This window comes from Xenopus tropicalis, chromosome 5 (assembly GCF_000004195.4).
Source record: "Xenopus tropicalis strain Nigerian chromosome 5, UCB_Xtro_10.0, whole genome shotgun sequence".
In the NCBI taxonomy this organism is placed as follows: Eukaryota; Metazoa; Chordata; class Amphibia; order Anura; family Pipidae; genus Xenopus; species Xenopus tropicalis.
The window spans coordinates 38001351-38026651 of record NC_030681.2 but is presented as its reverse complement, the minus strand read 5'-3'; the positions used below and the strand labels follow the sequence as shown (position 1 = coordinate 38026651).

Here is a 25301-nt window from a genome sequence, read left to right as displayed (position 1 = left end):
GCCACAGTCATTATTAGGCTGACTAAATGCATTTGTGGCAGTAGGATTTATATTTATTCTCTAATACAATTTTTTTTTTCAATTCTTTATTTATTTTTTGTCCATTAAATTACAGCCTTATAAACTGAGCTAATACAGCAAAAACTGGCAAGTCATTGCTAAAAATCATGACAAAGGGTACAAATGCAAATGTTTGGTGATATTCTAACAATATACTAATCAGAATATCACTTATGTCAAAAAAGATTTTGCTGTATAGAAAGTTGCCCTATGCAAACAATATTCTGTCCCATCAACCCCTGCAGCTCATAAGTTGAAAATGTTGGTCCACCCACTCAGCGTTGGACTGCTCCACTAGGGTATCAGGAACGGTTCTAGTAGTCCCCCTGCTCATCCAAACATTTCTCATTGTATGTCTATATCAATATGCAGTCAGTGTTTACCATTGTATGGGCACCTTAAAACTAAATAAAGACAAAAACAGATGCAAGGGGTTTTAGTAAAATATCTTTTACTGTTCAACAGTTATTACGCTGAATTAATTAACAGGAAAACATTAGGGTATCATTATTTTTAAAATGTATGTATAAAGTTCCAGCACATTCTGCAGCCACTAGCTTGATGTAGTTATAGAACAATATGCCACGAATATATGCCTTCACTTTCTTGAACAGCGAATCACAATCAGAGGGAACTGTGAAATCTGCAGCCGTAGTTAGACAATTGGGAAATGGGTTCTTATAGGCAATATACATAAAAATAAAGGTTAAGTAAATCAAAGTTCATAAAAATGCATACAAAATAGATTACCATGTAGCTTTTATTTTTTACGTCTAGGTGACATGGTGACTTATACACTGAATTACTTACAATAAGGACATTTATCCAACAGTAAAAATAGAGACCGCCACTGTCCAGCAGCTTTCTATTTACTGGTCAAAGGGTTAAACTGAGAATTCACCCATTGATAAGTATGCCTGTACAAATCCTCTAAATGTTTCATACAAGTGCATAGAGGGTAGCCGAATTTCTAGCAACCTGTGTCTGCCACTGCAGGCTCTCATATTGCAAGTGGTTGGATCCGCTGTCTGTAGGCGCCACCTATAAAGTACAGATGAGATGTTCCTCCCTTTCTGCATATTGTATTTCATTCACATCAGGTCGAGGTGTATGCAGGGGCAGTAGACTTTAAATGCGGGACCTTAAACAAAACATGTCACTGCCATGTCCTGTTGTCATTGCTGTTTCTCCTCCTCCTTCTTCTTTTTATATTCTTCTAAGCTTAGCAGCCACTTATTCCAGAAGTGCAAACAAAGATCTGTGTCCATGAAATGCATATGGGCTGGGGAACCATCTTTGTACGCCACCACTATGAGACCACAGTTGACCTGAAATATTAGATTTTATAAAGTAGGTTAGGATATCTCAAGGCTCTCTCTTAAGACTGGATACAAAACATTAAAAAGAATGTCTATTGTAATTTTGCAATACATTTAACATTTATTTAGACAATTAGAAAACATCAACCATACCAAAAGGACAGAAGAACCTCAGTGCTCCATAGTACATGAGCTCCATCTTCTTTATGTGTTTTGCATCATTGGATGCTTCATCAGAGAATCTAAGGGACCATGGAGAACTGAGGGACCTCTATCCTTATGGTATAGCTGATTATTTGGAGATCTGTATACATTTAGGATTGTTTTGTGCACCAATAAACATTTTAGCTGTGAGACTTTGTATTACTAAATTGTTATTCAGGGTCTGGGGCAGTATTCCCACAGGTTTCAGGTGGCTTACTCTTAAGTACTGGTTATAATTTATTGTTGCAATGTCTGTACCAAGCAATTAACAGGGGACATGTCTTGGGTTCTAGCACATAATACAGACCTGCTTCTTTAACATTTCAGCATAAATGTTACTCACATAAGGAAGGAATAAGAGAAACTGACTGTGTGGATTATTTCTCATTAGGCTCCCCCTTAACTCACAATAACATTACAAACATATGAAAATATAATAGTCACCAATTTATAGTTCTGAAAATGCACTGATACATTATTCATTTTATAAAACTGTATATTTATAGGCTAGGTCGCCCATCAATGTTTTCAGCCCCCAATCATAGAAATATGCATATGAGATATTAAGCCTAAGCCATCCCTCCTATCCAGAATGGTGAAGCAGAAAGAGACCTCCAGAAATGAGATAGCTTCTGTGTATACTTACCTGAAAATTATAATTATTGTCATGATTTATTGCTCCAATATAAGCTGCAATTTGCAGTGGATTATCAAACGTGTCTCGTATATATGGCTTTGGTTTCTCTGAAGTCTTCCAGTCTATTACACACAGCTTTTGCCTGCAAAATGACACACAATAGTAAATCTGAACAGAAGGCATGCAGTTAAATGAAAAAAAAAGCCTGATCACTAATAAAAAACAGAAAACACCTTCTCAACTGTGTTAAATAAATGTTAAGCCGTATGTATACAGACATGAAAACAACCAAAATCTTAGTAACCAAAACTTGACAAATAGTGGAGAAGGCTGCATTAATAGCAACCAATCACCAATTAGCATAAGTAGAAGTCTTCTACAGGCATGAAACTAATGGCAAAATTTATAGTCCTACAGGAAAGAGGGCCTAATCTGAGGCTGATGGGAGGTGGCACGTAAGAGAACATGCAAAGACATCATAACAGTGGTGGACATGCCCACAAATGACTGCTGCAGAATGGCCTACATTGCACCCTCCCCAATAAGTAAATGTTACATCCCTCACGATCCATGGCTTACCCCAAGGTGGGAGGGGGGGGTCACACCTCACAGTTAGGGAACAGTGGCTTAGGGTATATATATATATTTATTAGGGTCACAAAGACATGTAAGCATTCAAGAGGCCACAGGGTAGTATGCATTGCATCTTAACATAAATTTAGTCAACTGATTTATAAAACCCCCTTTATGATGGTTAAAAATGTTTGTTAAGTATACAGATATCCATGTCAGACCCAAACTCTCCCCTTTAACATCTCCTATCAAAGACAGGAAACAATGTATAATAAATAGATGTGTTCTGATTCTGACGAACCATTTCCCTGGCCCAAGAAAGCTGTCAAAACTATTCAACTGTGGGACTTTCAGAAACCTCAACTTATTGAATCAGACTCAATAATAATAATGTTTAAATGCATTAACAAATTCATTTATAAATTCATTTATAAATTCATTAAGTACAATGGTAAGGCACCAGTTGGAGGAGCATGATGTGCATGAATGATCCCTGCTGCTCCCCAAGGACAGCACAATGGATTTCTCTTGCGGTATGCACCCTTACCTATAAATTGCTGAACCTGGACAACACCACTTACAATCCAAGGGAGAAGATTACTTGGCTTTTAATGTGCCTCCCCCATTCTCTCTGGATACAACAGTTTTTATTCCCCTAGAAGGGGGTAGTTAGTTGGCGATGGGGGGGGGGGGGGGGGGGGGGGTGTCTTAAGGATGAACATTGTAGCTAATGCTGCCATCTCCAGAAAGAGCAGGGGAGAGCAGCAATGTTTTTAGAATAGATGGTAGTTTTCATTGAATGTACAATATTTCTCCCATTACCACCTGGTGTACTGTGTCTCTCACTGTTGCTCAGGAAGTCACAGAGTCCCTGGATATGTAACATCTATAGGGTCCCATGGAGCAAAGTGAATTTCTGGTGGTGGCCCTAAGGAGAAAGCACGTTGATAGGACTACTGTTGCTACAGCTTTATTACTACATTTCAATTTGAGGCTTAGGAGACTAAAGGCACCAAACCCTGCAGATTTTTCTTCAGACTTGTATGAAGCAGTTGCCAGAAGCCAGCCATGTAAGTAATATAAGTGTCCACAGTTCTCAAGTCACAGAAGGGTGGTTGTACCTCCCATATAAATGTCACGTGTCACTGGGAAATTATAGAAACTTGGTGTCACCGGCAAGTTTCTCTAGTGGCAACCACCAATTGTCCTATAATGGAAACACGTTTAAAAACATTCTTTATAAGGAATTAACCTTAATGGGTTGGCTGCTATGACAGTGTTCTTTCTCTGAAACAATTTTAACCTTATTAAAATGTATGTCTCTGTTTTACCTCTTGATAAACATGCTTCCAGTTCCTTAGCTCATTTATCCCCCTAGGCTACAAATCTTACCCTGTGACCTAAGAAGATAATTATCCCCACATAGACATACACCGTCACTTTATCTGACAAATTCAGCAATGTGATCTGAAAGTAAAAACAGAACATAAGGAGGTGGGATGGGGCGATTAAGAGATGGCTTGGGAGCAAAGAACAAGTTATTAAAAATGTACAGGCAACTAAGTTGCAGCAAGAGATGAGAGAATTTTGGAGAGTGGGTCTATGGGACATTCTGGTGGGGCCCTGGCATCCCAGTCCAACACTGGGTGGGCTCATTTCCCCCCATACTCTCATTCCCCCTAGTCTTGCTAGGCACCTTTGGAAACCAAGCTATAATTAGGCATTAGCTATCCCTCCTGGCGCCCCTTTGCTGCTGGCTAAGTACAGGCCCCCTGCTATCAACCCTGAGATTAGTGCTTATATGTTCCATGTAACCTGGGCTCCATGCAAATATGGTGGAACACAGAAAGTGCTTGGTGGACACAATTTTTTACTATTATATAAACCCCAAGCATGCTAATATTGCTCCTATATAATATACTGTGCGAGTCTGATAGCTGGAAACAGTATAAGGGCTCAGTTGCTATCGCTAAAGCACTTTCATTTCTTCACTCGTTTCTTCGAGTCCCCTATAGAAACTTGACACACCATAATCTCCAAGAGGAATGGGCGGAGCCTCTCTGACACGATCATTTTGGTCTTATCAAAAGTTGCACACTGGGCGTGGCAGAGGCAAGGGCGGAAGAGTTTAGGGGGCTGGGCTTGTAGCGCTTTGGGCTGTCCCACTGTAAAGCATGGGCGGAGTTTGGGATAGGGAGCCGGTGATCCCTTTGCGTTGCGTGTCAGGAAGCGTCCAAGTTTGCAAGTACCGTTCCAGAAGTGCAGCTCCTAGCTGAGCCCCAGCAGCATGGCTGCCCCAGGGATTGAGGAGAGCGGCAGCAGTAAGGTGAGAGCAGCGCTGCGAGAAGCACGGCCGGCCCCGGCCCCTTGTGTTGTCATTAGCTGACTCGCTGCCTTTGCGCACAGTCTGCTGGGACACTTCCTCATTCCGCAAGCGCACTGTGTTTGGCGCAATATTCTCCCCTGTGTTAGGGGATGGCAGCTGATTTACATTGCTACTGGCATTGTGTTATAGTTTGTCTCTTATAGCTAACTGAACAGTAATGGCTGTCCGACTTACAGTCTGTGTATTTGGTTAATTATTTAACCTCTAGCTCATTATTATGCTGTACGGTAAATGAATACAAGTTACTGTTTGGGAAGAGGAGAAGTTCCTTTCTGCAGAGTTGCTAGCATCAGCACTTTCCCCAGTTGAAACTGTAGTAATTGAAGAAACTGTTTGTTGTGTGCAAAATATGTTCTTGAAATATATGTCCGTTTAAGTATCATTATCTAAAGATTTCATGACAGGAAAAACATGTCATTGAGGGGTACGTGCCAATTCTAAATATAAGGAAATGTGTATTTAGGAGGGTGAGTTGAGGGGGGGCTCATATTAAAGGGAAACCAACCCTTAACTGGAAGCTGCACAGTAGTTGAGTTGCTGTCATATGACTTGTTAGAAGTGAAGCTGCAAGCAACCTCATACCCATAGGTATCCCGGGGTGGGGCTGCTGTACGGCTCATGTCTGTGGGTTAAACTATACAGTACTGCATGAATAAACACATACATTTGTTTGTCTGTGTATTTGTCTTAATTTAAAGAGTAAAGGACAATATGGCTAACCAGGATTTCTTTTTTAATATGTGGTTCTGTCCAGTTAATTTCCCAGAAATACCCCACCAGTTTGCCCCATGTAATACATGCAGACACAAACCTTAAAACTGGCTTAATCGCTGTATTTTCCATTTTGGAGCTTGTGCCAGTGACTAGGGCGGCAGCTGTATGGGGTCACTTTGCTGAACATCTCTGTTAATGGATTGGATTTTATTAGCTATGGGGATCCAACCAGATGTTGGGGTCTGAACTCTAAATGACTAAAGCCCTCTACCATAAAGTTGTTTATGGAAATAATTTTTTTCTTATGTCTCACATACTTTATAATGGAACATCGTTGAGTCTTCAGAGCCCTCTGAGATGCACTTTTGTCTGATATCCTTGCAAAACCATCAGATTACAATAATAACAAAAAATGCATTCATCCAATAGTAAGTCATCAGCTTCTTTTGGGATGAATCTGTTCATCTGGCCGACTGAATAAATTAATCTCATGGGAGGGGAGGGGGGGGGGCATTATGTTTGTTTCACCACTGTGTTATAATTTTTACACCCAGAATTATCCATATTGTCCCTGCAGGATGATTCATGGCCTAAGGTTCATGATTTAGTATTATTCCACTAAATAGGGGAGTGCAGCCTGACCAGTATATGGAGACACTCAGCATGAAATTACTCATATCCTATAATGGTTGCCTACTGTGACTTTCATTCCAGCACAAACCATGTGTATATATCATATGAATATAGTGTGGGTTCTATCGGCATATGGAGCCTTTTAAGAATTACACAAGATCCAAGGGATGCACCATATGCAAGAGTTAGCTGAAGATAAGCTGAATCCCAGCACCACAGGGTTGTAACTATAAAGGAAGCACAGCCTGCCAGGAGGGTAGGTGGCCCAGTAGGGCTCTAATTAATGAGCATTTTCAATATATCTTGGTAGAAAATGTCAACTTACAGTACCAATACTGTGGGGACCTGTAACTTCTAGTTATACCCCTGCAGTTTTTTCTTTTCTCTTTTGCAAAATTCCAATTGGGCAGATTTATCAAATCATTAAAATAACTTGCTGAAATTCAGTAGTCAGTGCCAAAGGCGTTATGACAAACTTTTGAGTGTTCTGTTTGCACTATTTATTCTTGTGAACATCTCCTGTACCATCCTGATCCACCATTTACTTAGTAATGTGCCGATATTTTTTTTGTTGTGGTGTAAACAGTGTTGCTGAACATATTTATCCTTTATAACAGTGACACATAGGTTTTTCATGCTGCATTTGATGAAACTGCAAATTTTTCATTCACATTAGAACAGCAGGATGCGAAGACAGGTTGCGGCACCTACCTGCCCAATCCATGAACCAACCAATATGCATAGAATTTCGTTTTGTATGATTTCAGCATCAGAATGGGTCGTCCAGATCTCACCGGAGCTGGAACTTTCAGGCCCCACTTTGCCAATCTCAAGGTTCCCCCTACTGGTGTCCGCCTCCACTGGTGCTGTGTGGGCCTCCACTGGGGCATGAACGATGTATAATCTCTATAAGCAATGTTGAATATGTTTGATACATATGATGAATGTGCTATAATGGAAACACCATTTTTAGGGTTCATAGGATGGCAATGTTATGCTAAACACTTGGCCTAGTTTGTTTTGGCCTAGAAAAGACAGTATATAAAAAAAAAGGACGCTCTCCTTGCACACAAGACCCCTGGGTTCCCCCCTCACTGGTCTTTCCCTGCACAATATTGCAGGTCACCCACAACCGCCCCCACTGCAGCACCAATCCCCTGTGCCTGCAGGGTATGCTTCTTTGGTAGTTATGCCACTAAAAGACAGGTTGATATTTCACAATATTCGTATGGCCTAACGAAGGCTAATTAATGAGTTTAGCTTGTAATAATGGGACCTGTTACCTGGGGTCTTTCAGATAAGGGGATTCTCAGTAATTTTGATTTCCATACTTAAAGGTGGCCATACACGTGGCGATCTGACGATGTTTCGTACGACCATCGGTCGCACGAAACATCGTAAGATCCGCCACACACCATTCAGGGCTGAATCGGCAGGTAAGGAGGTAGAAACAATAGGATTTCTACCTCCTTCTGCCGATTCAGCTCTGAAGGGAGAATTTTGGTCAGGCGCCTTCTATGGCGCCCGATCAAAATTTTCAAACTTGTCCGATCGGCGAGTCGTCCGATATCGGCAGCTTCCTGCGATATCGGTCGACTCGCCGACATGCCATACACGCACCGATTATCGTACGAAACGAGGTTTCGTACGATAATATCGGTGCGTGTATGGCCACCTTAAGTCTAGTAAAAAGTCATTAAAGAAGATGGAAAGCTAAAAACTAAGTAAGCGTTATCAGAAAGGTCTATGTAAATGCAGCCATAAGCACTCACAGAAAAGCTGCACTGAGTATTTCTTGTCTCCTTTTTTGTAAAAAATTTATTTGGTATCAATCAGTTCTTTCCTTTCTCCCTTCTCCTGCTCCCCCCTCTCATACGTATTCATAAGAATGCACTCCCCCCTCCCTTAGGAATATGTGATCTGAGCTACTAATGGCTAGAGCTGCAGCAGGAAGCTACCAAGACCACACTAAAATGGCAGCTGCAATCTTTAACAAACAGAGGGTTTTTCTAGGGCTCTTCGACATGGTAAAGCTTTCTGCTAAATAAATATAGTGTTCTAGGTGGCACTAAGGTGGCGAATCTATTGGCATTAAAATGCCAAAATTACTTTCCTTCTCCTTTTAAAACATTAAAATAGGACTGTTTTGTCTTATTTCATATATATATATTAGTTGGCCTCAAGTACAAGGTGCTGTTTTATTATTACAGTGAAAAGGGAAATAATTTTCTAAAATTAGAATTATTTGGTTGAAGTAATGAAGTCTATGGGAAATGGCCTTCCAATAATTCAGAACTTTCTGCACACTGGGTTTCATGATAACAGGTCCAATACCTGTACAATGCACATGACACTAAAATACCATGGGGCAGATTCATCAAAGTACGAGTTCGAATCCCGAAATGGGTAAAATTCGGATTAGATACGATAATTTCTGATGATCAAAAATGTGTTTTACAAGGAATTAGCTGAGAACACACAGGACACTTTGTTGTCCACTGTAAGTTGCTTCTGGCTCAGGGCGAAATAACGTCTGAAAATACCTATGTACTGAAGGGAATCTGAATCACCACTGGTAAAATATTAATAAATAATTGTGCAAAATGCCTCTTCATGTTTTTTGCAGGATTACACAAGTAAACTGGCAGCATTTCAGATTCACTTAAGGCACCTATCATCCTAAATTTGCTTCCACCACCAGAGGTGCGGGCTAATTTACCTGCTATTCTTTGTTCTGACTTTTGAATTGGTGTACAGATGCTGTAATGCTCTGGCAGGAGTAGTACAGATAGGGTCTATGTATTAAAAGGTTCAAGTTATATGTAATAAAAGGCACAAAGTTTGCTCAGGTGCAGTAGCCCACAGCAGTCAATAAGATGTTTGCTTTTATACAGGTGATAAATAAGTGCTACCTGCTGATCGGTTGCTATGGGATATTAGACCAGTAGCAAAGAGCATTCAATAGCACAGCCTTACATGTATTGATGGTACAGGTATGGCATCCGTTATCTGGAAACCCATTATCCAGAAAGTTCCAAAATATGGAAAGGCCATCTCCCATAGACTCCATTATAAGCAGATAATTTTAATTTTTAAAAATGATTTCCTTTTTAATAATAAAACATTACCTTGTACTTGATCCCAACTAAGATACAATTAATCCTTATTGGAGGCAAAACAATCTTATTTGGTTTATTTCATGTTTAAATTACTTTTTAGTAAATTTAAGGTATGGAGATCCAAATTATGGAAAGATCCTTTATCCGGAAAACCCCAGGTCCTGAGCATTCTGGATAACAGGTCCCATACCTGTATCATGTCCTCTAGAACCCCAAAAGAGCAAGTGGCAAGGGTAATCACTTTAAGTAACTTTAGGTTGTCTGTCAAGTCAACAACTTGGGTCCAGAAGTTGTGGCTATAGGGCCATGCCAAAATCATGTGAAAAATATCGACTCCAGGGTCTCCCCGTCTGGCACATTAGTCATCGTGGGTATGTCTGGAACAACAATTACAACGTGGCATAGGAGTGTGTTCCAGTTCAGGTGGTAGTATCCAGCAGATAACTGTTCACTTGTTTTTATTTTAACAACTTTTCCTTGATGCCCTTCCTGTTGTTGCAGTAGAGGGGCAGGGTGCTCAAACTGAAACATTATCTCGCTTTTGCACATAGTTGCTGATGAGGGGATTCTCCTTGATAAAATAACCCCAAGGTAAGGAGTAATCACACACACAGGTCATATCCAAATAATGCTTTCCAAGGATATACAAATTTTGGTTCAGTGAAAGAAAACAACATATTTTTTAAATATAAATGTATATATACACACACACACACATACACCAAGGCTTTTGTTTATTTTGGTACAGAGTTTTTGATACAGATTTTGAGTACAGAGCCACCTGACTTTGTATACATATTATAATGATTTCAAACATAAATAATAGGGAAGTACACAATGAATGTAAAGCGGAATAGTGCTGTGCTGTTTGACAATCTAAATTCTTTGCATGTATTGTGTATCTGACAATATCCTTGGGTGACCTCCGGAGGTCTCTTTTTGTAAAATTATTGTCTGGCAATTATTTTATGTTCAGAACATCCTCTAGTATTATTTTTAGTACTTTATTCTACAATTTTGATCTGAATGTTAGTTTTCTGCATTGAAACATATAATCAATATCTGAACATTTGTCAGAAAAATACTAAAATCTGAATGTATATGGCCTGCTTAAAGAAGGAAAGACATTTTGGCATTTTACTGCCAATAGATTAGCCACAATAGTGCAAGCTAGAACGCTATATTTATTCTACAGAAAGCATTACCATACCTAAGCAAAACAGCCCTAGAAGCTCCCTCCGTTTGTTTAAGATAGCAGCTGCCATTTTAGCTTGGTCTCTTTTTATCTTCCTGCTGCAGCTCTATCCCTTGGTAGCTCAGATCACACATTTTTATTGATACAGTGTTTATGGCTGTATTTACATAGAACTTTCTGATAAAGGTTACTTAGTGTTTACCTTTACTTCTCCTTTAAGGGCTCTTGCACACGGGGAGATTAGTCGCCTGCGACTAATCTCCCAAGTTGCCTTCACCTGCCATCCCACTGGCGACAATGTAAGTCGCCGGTGGGATGGCACACGCGGCGGCGCGATTTCGGGAAATCGGCGAAAAAGACTCGCAAGGCTTTTTCGTCGATTTGCGCAAAATCGCGCCACCGCGTGTGCCATCCCACCGCGACTTACATTGGGATGGCAGGTGAAGGCAACTCGGGGAGATTAGTCGCCCGCGAACAGGGAGTTTTGTCGCGGGCGACTAATCTCCCCGTGTGCCAGAGCCCTAAGGCTTCTGGGTAATACAGTGCATTCTAGTGATTGTCGGATAACAGAAACAAATTGGAACAATTCCCCAGGGCACACTAAACACTAGAACACAAAGAGAAATGTATACCCCATTCAACAGTTAATTGCATCGGACGTACAATACAGATTTAGATTTCATTCATTGTATAACTTTATGCCTCTGCTTAGGAGGAGCTCATAAAAAAAATGTTCCTTGCCAGTGTGTAGCTGCTGGAATGGTTATCAAGTTAAGCAGCACCTTAGATGGTCGGACATTGATTATTCCGTTAATACAGTTGTCACTGGAGAATTATTTTGCTTAGCCAAGCAGTATGAGACACTGCAGCTTAGTTGAATGCAAATAGCATACCAAGAGAATGGGAAGTGATTTAGTGTATACTAAAACACAACTCTTCTGCACAGAAAAAAGCAAATAATAGAAAGAAATTGGCTATCCATTTAACCTATCTAGCAGTGTCTTCATTACTGCTTGGCTAAGCAAAATAATTCTCCAGTGACAACTGTATTAACGGAATAATCAATGTCCGACCATCTAAGGTGCTGCTTAACTTGATAACCATTCCAGCAGCTACACACTGGCAAGGAACATTTTTTTATGAGCTCCTCCTAAGCAGAGGCATAAAGTTATACAATGAATGAAATCTAAATCTGTATTGTACGTCTCATCAATTACTGTTGAATGGGGTATACATTTCTCTTTGTGTTCTAGTGTTTAGTGTGCCCTGGGAATTGTTCCAATTTGTTTCTGTTATCCGACAATCACTAGAATGCCTGTATTTACCCAGAAGCCTTAGGGCTCTGGCACACGGGGAGATTAGTCGCCCGCGACAAAACTCCCTGTTCGCGGCGCACTAATCTCCCCCGAGTTGCCCTTCACCTGCCATCCAATGTAAGTCGCCGTGGGATGGCACACGCGGTGGCGCGATTTTGCCGCAAATCGACAGAAAAAGCCTTGCGAGTCTTTTCGCCGATTTCCCGAATCGCGCGCCGCCGTGTGCCATCCCACGGGCGACTTCATTGTCGCCATGGATGCAGGTGAAGGCAACTTGGGAGTTAGTCGCAGAGCGACTAATCTCCCGGTGTGCAAGAGCCCTAAAGGAGAGTAAAGGTAAACACTAAGTAACCTTTATCAGAAAGTTCTATGTAAATACAGCCATAAACACTGTAATCAATAAAAATGTGTGATCTGAGCTACCAAGGGATAGAGCTGCAGCAGGAAGATAAAAAGAGACCAAGCTAAAAATGGCAGCTGCTATCTTAAACAAACGGAGGGAGCTTCTAGGGCTGTTTGCTTAGGTATGGTAATGCTTTCTGTAGGAATAAATATAAGCGTTCTAGCTGGCACTATTGTGGCTAATCTATTGGCAGTAAAATGCCAAAATGTCTTTCCTTCTTTAAGCAGGCCATATACATTCAGATTTTAGTATTTTTCTGACAAATGTTCAGATATTGATTATATGTTTCAATGCAGAAAACTAACATTCAGACAAAATTGTAGAATAAAGTACTAAAAATAATACTAGAGGATGTTCTGAACATAAAATAATTGCCAGACAATAATTTTACAAAGAGACCTCCGGAGGTCACCCCAAGGATATTGTCAGATACACAATACATGCAAAGAATTTAGATTGTCAAACAGCACAGCACTATTCCGCTTTACATTCATTGTGTACTTCCCTATTATTTAGGTTTGAAATCATTATAATATGTATACAAAGTCAGGTGGCTCTGTACTCAAAATCTGTATCAAAACTCTGTACCAAAATAAACAAAAGCCTTGGTGTATGTGTGTGTGTGTGTATATATACATTTATATTTTAAAAAATATGTTGTTTTCTTTCACTGAACCAAAATTTGTATATCCTTGGAAAGCATTATTTGGATATGACCTGTGTGTGTGTGATTACTCCTTACCTTGGGGTTATTTTATCAAGGAGAATCCCCTCATCAGCAACTATGTGCAAAAGCGAGATAATGTTTCAGTTTGAGCACCCTGCCCCTCTACTGCAACAACAGGAAGGGCATCAAGGAAAAGTTGTTAAAATAAAAACAAGTGAACAGTTATCTGCTGGATACTACCACCTGAACTGGAACACACCTCCTATGCCACGTTGTAATTGTTGTTCCAGACATACCCACGATGACTAATGTGCCAGACGGGGAGACCCTGGAGTCGATATTTTTCACATGATTTTGGCATGGCCCTATAGCCACAACTTCTGGACCCAAGTTGTTGACTTGACAGACAACCTAAAGTTACTTAAAGTGATTACCCTTGCCACTTGCTCTTTTGGGGTTCTAGAGGACATGATACAGGTATGGGACCTGTTATCCAGAATGCTCAGGACCTGGGGTTTTCCGGATAAAGGATCTTTCCATAATTTGGATCTCCATACCTTAAATTTACTAAAAAGTAATTTAAACATGAAATAAACCAAATAAGATTGTTTTGCCTCCAATAAGGATTAATTGTATCTTAGTTGGGATCAAGTACAAGGTAATGTTTTATTATTAAAAAGGAAATCATTTTTAAAAATTAAAATTATCTGCTTATAATGGAGTCTATGGGAGATGGCCTTTCCATATTTTGGAACTTTCTGGATAATGGGTTTCCAGATAACGGATGCCATACCTGTACCATCAATACATGTAAGGCTGTGCTATTGAATGCTCTTTGCTACTGGTCTAATATCCCATAGCAACCGATCAGCAGGTAGCACTTATTTATCACCTGTATAAAAGCAAACATCTTATTGACTGCTGTGGGCTACTGCACCTGAGCAAACTTTGTGCCTTTTATTACATATAACTTGAACCTTTTAATACATAGACCCTATCTGTACTACTCCTGCCAGAGCATTACAGCATCTGTACACCAATTCAAAAGTCAGAACAAAGAATAGCAGGTAAATTAGCCCGCACCTCTGGTGGTGGAAGCAAATTTAGGATGATAGGTGCCTTAAGTGAATCTGAAATGCTGCCAGTTTACTTGTGTAATCCTGCAAAACATGAAGAGGCATTTTGCACAATTATTTATTAATATTTTACCCAGTGGTGATTCAGATTCCCTTCAGTACTAGGTATTTGTCAGACGTTATTTCGCCCTGAGCCAGAAGCAACTTACAGTGGACAACAAGTGTCCTGTGGTGTTCTCAGCTAATTCCTTTAAAACACATTTTGATCATCAGAATTATCGTATCTAATCCGAATTTTACCCATTTCGGGATTCGAACTCGTACTTTGATGAATCTGCCCCATGATTAATTTAGTGTCATGTGCATTGTACAGGTATTGGACTGTTATCATGAAACCCAGTGTGCAGAAAGTTCTGAATTATTGGAAGCATTTCCCATAGACTTCATTACTTCAACCAAATAATTCTAATTTTAGAAAAATTATTCCCTTTTCACTGTAATAATAAAACAGCACCTTGTACTTGAGGCCAACTAATATATATATATGAATAGACCAAACAGTCCTATTTTAATGTTTTAAAAGGAGGAAGGAAAGTAATTTTGGCATTTTAATGCCAACAGATTCGCCCACCTTAGTGCCACCTAGAACACTATATTTATTTAGCAGAAAGCTTTACCATGTCGAAGAGCCCTAGAAAAACCCTCTGTTTGTTAAAAGATTCCAGCTGCCATTTTAGTGTGGCTTTGGTAGCTTCCTGCTCGCAGCTCTAGCCATTAGTAGCTCAGATCACATATTCCTAAGGGAGGGGGGAGCAAGGAGAGGGAGAAAGGAAAGAACTGAGCAGATTGAACCAAATAAATTTTTTACAAAAAAGGAGACAAGAAATACTCAGTGCAGCTTTTCTTGTGAGTGCTTATGGCTGCATTTACATAGACCTTTCTGATAACGCTTACTTAGTTTTTAGCTTTCCATCTTCTTTAATGACTTTTTACTAGACTTACGGTGGCCATACACGCACGATATTATCGTACGAAACCTCGTTTCGTACGATAATCGCGTGCGTGTATGGCATGTCGGCGAGTCGACCGATATCGCAGGAAGCTGCCGATATCGGACCGACTCGCCGATCGGCACAAGTTTGAAAATTTTGATCGGGCGCCCATAGAAGGGCCCTGACCAAAATTCTCCCTTCAGAGCTGAATCGGCAGAAGGAGGTAGAAAATCCCTATTGTTTCTACCCTCCTTACCTGCCGATTCAGCCCTGAATGGTGTGTGGCGGATCTTACGATGTTTTCGCGCGACCGATGGTCGTACGAAACATCGTCAGATCGCGCACGTGTATGGCCACCTTAAGTATGGAAATCAAAATTACTGAGAATCCCCTTATCTGAAAGACCCCAGGTAACAGGTCCCATTATTACAAGTAAACTCATTAATTAGCCTTCGTTAGGCCATACGAATATTGTGAAATATCAACCTGTCTTTAGTGGCATAACTACCAAGAAGCATACCCTGCAGGCACAGGGGATTGGTGCTGCAGTGGGGGCCGGTTGTGGGTAGACCTGCATATTGTGCAGGGAAAGACCAGTGAGGGGGGAACCCAGGGGTCTTGTGTGCAAGGAGAGCGTCCTTTTTTTTTATATACTGTCCTTTTCTAGGCCAAAACAAACTAGGCCAAGTGTTTAGCATAACATTGCCATCCTATGAACCCTAAAAATGGTGTTTCCATTATAGCACATTCATCATATGTATCAAACATATTCAACATTGCTTATAGAGATTATACATCGTTCATGCCCCCAGTGGAGGCCCACACAGCACCAGTGGAGGCGGACACCAGTAGGGGGGAACCTTGAGATTGGCAAAGTGGGGCTGAAAGTTCCAGCTCCGGTGAGATCTGGACGACCCATTCTGATGCTGAAATCATACAAAACGAAATTTCGCACACTGATTCTGACCAATATCCATGTTCTATGCATATTGGTTGGTTCATGGATTGGGCAGGTAGGTGCCGCAACCTGTCTTCGCATCCTGCTGTTCTAATGTGAATGAAAAATTTGCAGTTTCATCAAATGCAGCATGAAAAACCTATGTGCCACTGTTATAAAGGATAAATATGTTCAGCAACACTGTTTACACCACAACAAAAAAAATATCGGCACATTACTAAGTAAATGGTGGATCAGGATGGTACAGGAGATGTTCACAAGAATAAATAGTGCAAACAGAACACTCAAAGTTTGTCATAACGCCTTTGGCACTGACTACTGAATTTCAGCAAGTTATTTTAATGATTTGATAAATCTGCCCAATTGGAATTTTGCAAAAGAGAAAAGAAAAAACTGCAGGGGTATAACTAGAAGTTACAGGTCCCCACAGTATTGGTACTTGTAAGTTGACATTTTCTACCAAGATATATTGAAAATGCTCATTAATTAGAGCCCTACTGGGGCCACCTACCCTCCTGGCAGGCTGTGCTTCCTTTATAGTTACAACCCTGTGGTGCTGGGATTCAGCTTATCTTCAGCTAACTCTTGCATATGGTGCATCCCTTGGATCTTGTGTAATTCTTAAAAGGCTCCATATGCCGATAGAACCCACACTATATTCATATGATATATACACATGGTTTGTGCTGGAATGAAAGTCACAGTAGGCAACCATTATAGGATATGAGTAATTTCATGCTGAGTGTCTCCATATACTGGTCAGGCTGCACTCCCCTATTTAGTGGAATAATACTAAATCATGAACCTTAGGCCATGAATCATCCTGCAGGGACAATATGGATAATTCTGGGTGTAAAAATTATAACACAGTGGTGAAACAAACATAATGCCCCCCCCCTCCCTCCCATGAGATTAATTTATTCAGTCGGCCAGATGAACAGATTCATCCCAAAAGAAGCTGATGACTTACTATTGGATGAATGCATTTTTTGTTATTATTGTAATCTGATGGTTTTGCAAGGATATCAGACAAAAGTGCATCTCAGAGGGCTCTGAAGACTCAACGATGTTCCATTATAAAGTATGTGAGACATAAGAAAAAAATGATTTCCATAAACAACTTTATGGTAGAGGGCTTTAGTCATTTAGAGTTCAGACCCCACATCTGGTTGGATCCCCATAGCTAATAAAATCCAATCCATTAACAGAGATGTTCAGCAAAGTGACCCCATACAGCTGCCGCCCTAGTCACTGGCACAAGCTCCAAAATGGAAAATACAGCGATTAAGCCAGTTTTAAGGTTTGTGTCTGCATGTATTACATGGGGCAAACTGGTGGGGTATTTCTGGGAAATTAACTGGACAGAACCACATATTAAAAAAGAAATCCTGGTTAGCCATATTGTCCTTTACTCTTTAAATTAAGACAAATCACAGACAAACAAATGTATGTGTTTATTCATGCAGTACTGTATAGTTTAACCCACAGACATGAGCCGTACAGCAGCCCCACCCCGGGATACCTATGGGTATGAGGTTGCTTGCAGCTTCACTTCTAACAAGTCATATGACAGCAACTCAACTACTGTGCAGCTTCCAGTTAAGGGTTGGTTTCCCTTTAATATGAGCCCCCCCTCAACTCACCCTCCTAAATACACATTTCCTTATATTTAGAATTGGCACGTACCCCCTCAATGACATTTTTTCCTGTCATGAAATCTTTAGATAATGATACTTAAACCGGACATATATTTCAAGAACATATTTTGCACACAACAAACAGTTTCTTCAATTACTACAGTTTCAACTGGGGAAAGTGCTGATGCTAGCAACTCTGCAGAAAGGAACTTCTCCTCTTCCCAAACAGTAACTTGTATTCCTTTACCCGTACAGCATAATAATGAGCTAGAGGTTAAATAATTAACCAAATACACAGACCTGTAAGTCGGACAGCCATTACTGTTTAGTTAGCTATAAGAGACAAACTATAACACAATGCCCAGTAGCAATGTAAATCAGCTGCCATCCCCTAACACAGGGGAGAATATTGCGCCAAACACAGTGCGCTTGCGGAATGAGGAAGTGTCCCAGCAGACTGTGCCGCAAAGGCAGCGAGTCAGCTAATGACAACACAAGGGGCCGGGGCCGGCCGTGCTTCTCGCAGCGCTGCTCTCACCTTACTGCTGCCGCTCTCCTCAATCCCTGGGGCAGCCATGCTGCTGGGGCTCAGCTAGGAGCTGCACTTCTGGAACGGTACTTGCAAACTTGGACGCTTCCTGACACGCAACGCAAAGGGATCACCGGCTCCCTATCCCAAACTCCGCCCATGCTTTACAGTGGGACAGCCCAAAGCGCTACAAGCCCAGCCCCCTAAACTCTTCCGCCCTTGCCTCTGCCACGCCCAGTGTGCAACTTTTGATAAGACCAAAATGATCGTGTCAGAGAGGCTCCGCCCATTCCTCTTGGAGATTATGGTGTGTCAAGTTTCTATAGGGGACTCGAAGAAACGAGTGAAGAAATGAAAGTGCTTTAGCGATAGCAACTGAGCCCTTATACTGTTTCCAGCTATCAGACTCGTACAGTATATTATATAGGAGCAATATTAGCATGCTTGGGGTTTATATAATAGTAAAAAATTGTGTCCACAAGCACTTTCTGTGTTCCACCATATTTGCATGGAGCCCAGGTTACATGGAACATATAAGCACTAATCTCAGGGTTGATAGCAGGGGGCCTGTACTTAGCCAGCAGCAAAGGGGCGCCAGGAGGGATAGCTAATGCCTAATTATAGCTTGGTTTCCAAAGGTGCCTAGCAAGACTAGGGGGAATGAGAGTATGGGGGGAAATGAGCCCACCCAGTGTTGGACTGGGATGCCAGGGCCCCACCAGAATGTCCCATAGACCCACTCTCCAAAATTCTCTCATCTCTTGCTGCAACTTAGTTGCCTGTACATTTTTAATAACTTGTTCTTTGCTCCCAAGCCATCTCTTAATCGCCCCATCCCACCTCCTTATGTTCTGTTTTTACTTTCAGATCACATTGCTGAATTTGTCAGATAAAGTGACGGTGTATGTCTATGTGGGGATAATTATCTTCTTAGGTCACAGGGTAAGATTTGTAGCCTAGGGGGATAAATGAGCTAAGGAACTGGAAGCATGTTTATCAAGAGGTAAAACAGAGACATACATTTTAATAAGGTTAAAATTGTTTCAGAGAAAGAACACTGTCATAGCAGCCAACCCATTAAGGTTAATTCCTTATAAAGAATGTTTTTTAAACGTGTTTCCATTATATTGGTGGTTGCCACTAGAGAAACTTGCCAGTGACACCAAGTTTCTATAATTTCCCAGTGACACGTGACATTTATATGGGAGGTACAACCACCCTTCTGTGACTTGAGAACTGTGGACACTTATATTACTTACATGGCTGGCTTCTGGCAACTGCTTCATACAAGTCTGAAGAAAAATCTGCAGGGTTTGGTGCCTTTAGTCTCCTAAGCCTCAAATTGAAATGTAGTAATAAAGCTGTAGCAACAGTAGTCCTATCAACGTGCTTTCTCCTTAGGGCCACCACCAGAAATTCACTTTGCTCCATGGGACCCTATAGATGTTACATATCCAGGGACTCTGTGACTTCCTGAGCAACAGTGAGAGACACAGTACACCAGGTGGTAATGGGAGAAATATTGTACATTCAATGAAAACTACCATCTATTCTAAAAACATTGCTGCTCTCCCCTGCTCTTTCTGGAGATGGCAGCATTAGCTACAATGTTCATCCTTAAGACACCCCCCCCCCCCATCGCCAACTAACTACCCCCTTCTAGGGGATAAAAAACTGTTGTATCCAGAGAGAATGGGGGAGGCACATTAAAAGCCAAGTAATCTTCTCCCTTGGATTGTAAGTGGTGTTGTCCAGGGTTCAGCAATTTATAGGTAAGGGTGCATACCGCAAGAGAAATCCATTGTGCTGTCCTTGGGGAGCAGCAGGGATCATTCATGCACATCATGCTCCTCCAACTGGTGCCTTACCATTGTACTTAATGAATTTATAAATGAATTTATAAATGAATTTGTTAATGCATTTAAACATTATTATTGAGTCTGATTCAATAAGTTGAGGTTTCTGAAAAGTCCCACAGTTGAATAGTTTTGACAGCTTTCTTGGGCCAGGGAAATGGTTCGTCAGAATCAGAACACATCTATTTATTATACATTGTTTCCTGTCTTTGATAGGAGATGTTAAAGGGGAGAGTTTGGGTCTGACATGGATATCTGTATACTTAACAAACATTTTTAACCATCATAAAGGGGGTTTTATAAATCAGTTGACTAAATTTATGTTAAGATGCAATGCATACTACCCTGTGGCCTCTTGAATGCTTACATGTCTTTGTGACCCTAATAAATATATATATATACCCTAAGCCACTGTTCCCTAACTGTGAGGTGTGACCCCCCCTCCCACCTTGGGGTAAGCCATGGATCGTGAGGGATGTAACATTTACTTATTGGGGAGGGTGCAATGTAGGCCATTCTGCAGCAGTCATTTGTGGGCATGCCCACCACTGTTATGATTTGTAGATTGTAAGCTCTTTTGGGCAGGGCCCTCTTCACCTCTTGTATCGGTTATTGATTGCTTTATATGTTACTCTGTATGTCCAATGTATGTAACCCACTTATTGTACAGCGCTGCGGAATATGTTGGCGCTTTATAAATAAATGTTAATGTTAATGTAATGATGTCTTTGCATGTTCTCTTACGTGCCACCTCCATCAGCCTCAGATTAGGCCCTCTTTCCTGTAGGACTATAAATTTTGCCATTAGTTTCATGCCTGTAGAAGACTTCTACTTATGCTAATTGGTGATTGGTTGCTATTAATGCAGCCTTCTCCACTATTTGTCAAGTTTTGGTTACTAAGATTTTGGTTGTTTTCATGTTTGTATACATACGGCTTAACATTTATTTAACACAGTTGAGAAGGTGTTTTCTGTTTTTTATTAGTGATCAGACTTTTTTTTCATTTAACTGCATGCCTTCTGTTCAGATTTACTATTGTGTGTCATTTTGCAGGCAAAAGCTGTGTGTAATAGACTGGAAGACTTCAGAGAAACCAAAGCCATATATACGAGACACGTTTGATAATCCACTGCAAATTGCAGCTTATATTGGAGCAATAAATCATGACAATAATTATAATTTTCAGGTAAGTATACACAGAAGCTATCTCATTTCTGGAGGTCTCTTTCTGCTTCACCATTCTGGATAGGAGGGATGGCTTAGGCTTAATTCTCATATGCATATTTCTATGATTGGGGGCTGAAAACATTGATGGGCGACCTAGCCTATAAATATACAGTTTTATAAAATGAATAATGTATCAGTGCATTTTCAGAACTATAAATTGGTGACTATTATATTCTCATATGTTTGTAATGTTATTGTGAGTTAAGGGGGAGCCTAATGAGAAATAATCCACACAGTCAGTTTCTCTTCTGAAATGTTAAAGAAGCAGGTCTGTATTATGTGCTAGAACCCAAGACATGTCCCCTGTTAATTGCTTGGTACAGACATTGCAACAATAAATTATAACCAGTACTTAAGAGTAAGCCACCTGAAACCTGTGGGAATACTGCCCCAGACCCTGAATAACAATTTAGTAATACAAAGTCTCACAGCTAAAATGTTATTGGTGCACAAAACAATCCTAAATGTATACAGATCTCCAAATAATCAGCTATACCATAAGGATAGAGGTCCCTCAGTTCTCCATGGTCCCTTAGATTCTCTGATGAAGCATCCAATGATGCAAAACACATAAAGAGATGGAGCTCATGTACTATGGAGCACTGAGGTTCTTCTGTCCTTTTGGTATGGTTGATGTTTTCTAATTGTCTAAATAAATGTTAAAATGTATTGCAAAATTACAATAGACATTCTTTTAATGTTTTGTATCCAGTCTTAAAGAGAGCCTTGAGATATCCTAACTACTTTATAAATCTAATATTTCAGGTCAACTGTGGTCTCATAGTGGTGGCGTACAAAGATGGTTCCCCAGCCCATATGCATTTCATGGACACAGATCTTTGTTTGCACTTCTGGAATAAGTGGCTGCTAAGCTTAGAAGAATATAAAAAGAAGAAGGAGGAGGAGAAACAGCAATGACAACAGGACATGGCAGTGACATGTTTTGTTTAAGGTCCCGCATTTAAAGTCTACTGCCCCTGCATACACCTCGACCTGATGTGAATGAAATACAATATGCAGAAAGGGAGGAACATCTCATCTGTACTTTATAGGTGGCGCCTACAGACAGCGGATCCAACCACTTGCAATATGAGAGCCTGCAGTGGCAGACACAGGTTGCTAGAAATTCGGCTACCCTCTATGCACTTGTATGAAACATTTAGAGGATTTGTACAGGCATACTTATCAATGGGTGAATTCTCAGTTTAACCCTTTGACCAGTAAATAGAAAGCTGCTGGACAGTGGCGGTCTCTATTTTTACTGTTGGATAAATGTCCTTATTGTAAGTAATTCAGTGTATAAGTCACCATGTCACCTAGACGTAAAAAATAAAAGCTACATGGTAATCTATTTTGTATGCATTTTTATGAACTTTGATTTACTTAACCTTTATTTTTATGTATATTGCCTATAAGAACCCATTTCCCAATTGTCTAACTACGGCTGCAGATTTCACAGTTCCCTCTGATTGTGATTCGCTGTTCAAGAAAGTGAAGGCATATATTCGTGGCATATTGTTCTATAACTACATCAAGCTAGTGGCTGCAGAATGTGTTGGAACTTTATACATACATTTTAAAAATAATGATACCCTAATGTTTTCCTGTTAATTAATTCAGCGTAATAACTGTTGAACAGTAAAAGATATTTTACTAAAACCCCTTGCATCTGTTTTTGTCTTTATTTAGTTTTAAGGTGCCCATACAATGGTAAACACTGACTGCATATTGATATAGACATACAATGAGAAATGTTTGGATGAGCAGGGGGACTACTAGAACCGTTCCTGATACCCTAGTGGAGCAGTCCAACGCTGAGTGGGTGGACCAACATTTTCAACTTATGAGCTGCAGGGGTTGATGGGACAGAATATTGTTTGCATAGGGCAACTTTCTATACAGCAAAATCTTTTTTGACATAAGTGATATTCTGATTAGTATATTGTTAGAATATCACCAAACATTTGCATTTGTACCCTTTGTCATGATTTTTAGCAATGACTTGCCAGTTTTTGCTGTATTAGCTCAGTTTATAAGGCTGTAATTTAATGGACAAAAAATAAATAAAGAATTGAAAAAAAAAATTGTATTAGAGAATAAATATAAATCCTACTGCCACAAATGCATTTAGTCAGCCTAATAATGACTGTGGCCTTGCCAGTTTTAGGTTCGAGTAAGCCTTTATGCTACTATTCACTTTATTAACAGCAATTAGTCTAAATATGTTGTTACTATGAATAAGAGTAAAACAGCGTAAACCAGCCCAAGCGCAGGCATTAGAATATGTTGCTGATGTGTTCTAGTATTATTAATTTCCTATGAACACTGGGAGTATATTTATAATGTAGATAGCTGGATTGGGTATATAAAGGCCTTTTCCCTGCAGAGAAACCAGCCGGAAGTGGAACCGCAGGCTTCTGTTTGCAAGCTTTTTGGGAAAAGTCTCAGTAATATAAGTAGCACAAAAGGCAGTGTTTAAAGGTATATTCCTTTCTGTCTTTAGATGTGCATATTGGAATGGCTAATAGTTTTTCTTGTGTGCCCTCTTTAGGGCAGGGGTACGCGGGGAGATCCAGTATCTTAGTATTATCATTTCATTCTTACCTGCTGCCAAAGCCACGTTCAGGCTAATGTCATTTGTGATATTTTCTCTGTGACTGAATACACAATGCTACATAATGTATCTGCGTTTTTAGTTGGAGGAGAAAACCTCATGTGTGACATAGCATGAATGTTTGTTGCAGTAATTAATTCCCAGCTTAATACCATGCATATTAATGAGCTGTCAACCCACTGAATAAACAGGTGATTACTTGCGTCTGTCCCACCACTACATGCAGTAGCACAACTACAGACACAACAGACCCCACGGCCACAGAGGTCACCCGCAAATTTTTGTGTGTCGTGGGTGCCGCCCATGATTTCAGCCAGGTGCGGGGTGTTTGGTTGGGGTCCCGAAAAAAAAAACTGCGGGGGGCAGGGCCCCAAAACTTTCGCCACTTGCTAGATGTACAAGTAAACACAAAGGCGCTTTCTGATATTATTATTATTGCAAGATACATATTTCATTCCGCCAGTAGCATCTATAGGACATTCTTTTGTAAGTGTTCTTTTTAGAAGGAAGTTATAGATAAAATATAAAATGTTCCCATAAGAAATGGCAGGTGTGTAATATTTTGACTATGATGATTCCTGAACAAGAATTAAGTGCATTACAAGCATGAGGTTCAATTCCCCATAGTAGAGTCTACCTGACATAAATACAAATGATTATAAAAATATTCTACACCCATATAGCACATGAATGTAGGAACTATGACTTGAGGATGTATATACCCATTGGATGGGAGAAGAGCTATAATAAATTGCCAGAATATAATCATAAAGTACCACTAGATATACAGTCATGAAAAGCGGTGAAGCACTATGTACCAGATGCACACAAAATGCTCTATTCGCACTGTATAAGGCCACCCACGCCCACCTTCAGATGTGTTTGGTTCTCCCGCTGGCAAGTGGGAATCATATTTATACTCAAGAGAATGTATTAAAGGGGGAAATTATTTCTTGAGTCTGATCGCGTGAACCGATCATTGTGGTTGCTGACAGTCCTTCTGCTCTGGTCTGATGGCCATTACGACTGCCACAGGGATGCACTGCATTGCCAACATATGCTCTCGACTCCCACAGCAATAAGCTTATGATGTGTGTGACACTAGGAAAATTAAACATAGTATCAAAGATGAGAAAATGGATGCAGGGGAAAACACAAGCAATCATTTTATCACAAAATTCAAC

The 25301-nt window shown here is 40.4% G+C and overlaps 1 long non-coding RNA gene and 1 pseudogene across 3 annotated transcripts in view; one reads left to right on the top strand and one right to left on the bottom strand.

The window, feature by feature from the left end:
• Positions 1-494: 494 nt before the first annotated feature.
• LOC101731568 lies at positions 495-4909 on the bottom strand. 2 transcript variants are annotated; one of them, XR_004222675.1, is made up of 3 exons: positions 4822-4909; positions 2230-2362; positions 495-1388 (listed from the first exon to the last, which is right to left on the bottom strand). It is a non-coding gene; the product is annotated as an uncharacterized LOC101731568 (long non-coding RNA). The 2 variants fall into 2 exon arrangements; XR_004222674.1 differs by lacking the exon at positions 4822-4909 and adding an exon at positions 3341-3468.
• Positions 4910-4954: 45 nt separating this feature from the next.
• Positions 4955-25301, top strand: part of LOC100497923 — a 108880-nt pseudogene continuing 88533 nt past the window's right edge. The window contains exon 1 of the transcript XR_004222672.1: positions 4955-5119. The product of XR_004222672.1 is annotated as a transcription factor Ovo-like 2 (transcript). The remainder of the gene's footprint in view (positions 5120-25301) is intronic.